Below are 1,439 nucleotides of genomic sequence, written 5' to 3'. Positions count from 1 at the left end.
TTAGTAAATTTCCCTTCATTTTCCCTTGACTATTCCCCTAGTAAATTAATGTTGACTGAGCTTTGCTGTCTTTGAAAAGCAAAGCTTATGAAATTGAGAAGTACTTTAAAATGCAAGCACATTTTCATTTATTAATAGACTGCAATCAAGGCTTGGAATAAAAATAAAAATGTAAATTCTAGGCATAATTAATGAGCTTTAAAATTGTCTTTTCTTTCTCATGGTAAGTATTAATAGTATTTGGCTGCTAGCCTTAATTTAAGGACAAGCATTTATTTTAATGAAAATTGGCCATGGCATTCACATCCTAAACAACATGTCTCTGGAAACTCTATGAATTTTCAGGAATGACAATAGTTATAGAAAGACTTCAGGTCTTTTGTTCATAAGATCACTGAGTCGTGCTTGACTCAACAGCAATCAACAACAACAACAATAACAGTACCTATGTACACACATGCACATACATTTCTGTGTTTATTTACATAGATATAAATGTGTGTGTGTGTGTGTACCTTTAAGTCAATCAGATAAATATTTTGCAAAAATATTTTTTGCAATTTTTGCAAAAGAAAGACTATTTTTCTGAATATTTTTAACAACTTGTTTCTGGCAATTTTATCTAACCAGAGAAATGCTATATTGATTTCACAATGAAGCCACAATATATGTTGCATGGGTGAAGACAGCACAAACATCTTTCTGAGTACAACTATTCCAAGTTTAGTTAATTTCAGACCAAAGGAAAGTGAAGAAGCAACATATTAACTGAGGAATCTAAAGCTCCCTGAATGGTTGTTGGTGGTTGAATAGTAGAATTCTCACTTCAGTACTGGAGTAGAGGTTCAATTTTCATCTAAAGCACTTCTTGCACTTTCAATACTCTTCTATCAGTTGAGAATTTTGTGTTTTTCTGATGCTGAACAGATTTCAGGAGAGCTTCCAGACTAAAATAGACTAGAGAGAAAGGTCTGGTGGTCTATTTCTAAAGCCAGTCAATGAAAACCCTATTGGTCATGACAGTCTGATCAAGAACCAGTCAAGGACTATTGCAGGGTGGTATTTTGTTTATTTATAAATGTGGTGGGTACATTGAGTTAGGGTCAACTCAATGACAGCTAACAATAGCAAATTAAAAATAAAAAGAGATACAAGATCAGACAGAGAGAAGTCCTGATATCTTTTTTTAAAAAAAATTTATTGGTTTATTTACAAAGTTTGCATGCATTGTGTTTCACACTATTTTTCATTTACATTATGTTTCATACAGTAATTCCTTATTTCCTGGGTAGAAGCAAAGAATACCAGAAGAATGTCTACTTATGTTTTATCAACCTTGCAAAAACATTTGACTGTGTGGACCATAACAAATTATGGATAACATAGGAATGGGAATCCCAGAACAATTAATTGTGCTAAAGCAAAATATATACCTAGAC

Source organism: Elephantulus edwardii, unplaced genomic scaffold (assembly GCF_000299155.1).
Source record: "Elephantulus edwardii isolate Elephantulus edwardi_28Jun2011 unplaced genomic scaffold, EleEdw1.0 scaffold00031, whole genome shotgun sequence".
Lineage (NCBI taxonomy): Eukaryota > Metazoa > Chordata > Mammalia > Macroscelidea > Macroscelididae > Elephantulus > Elephantulus edwardii.
The sequence above is the reverse complement of the archived record's forward strand: the minus strand, read 5'-3'. Positions refer to the sequence as shown.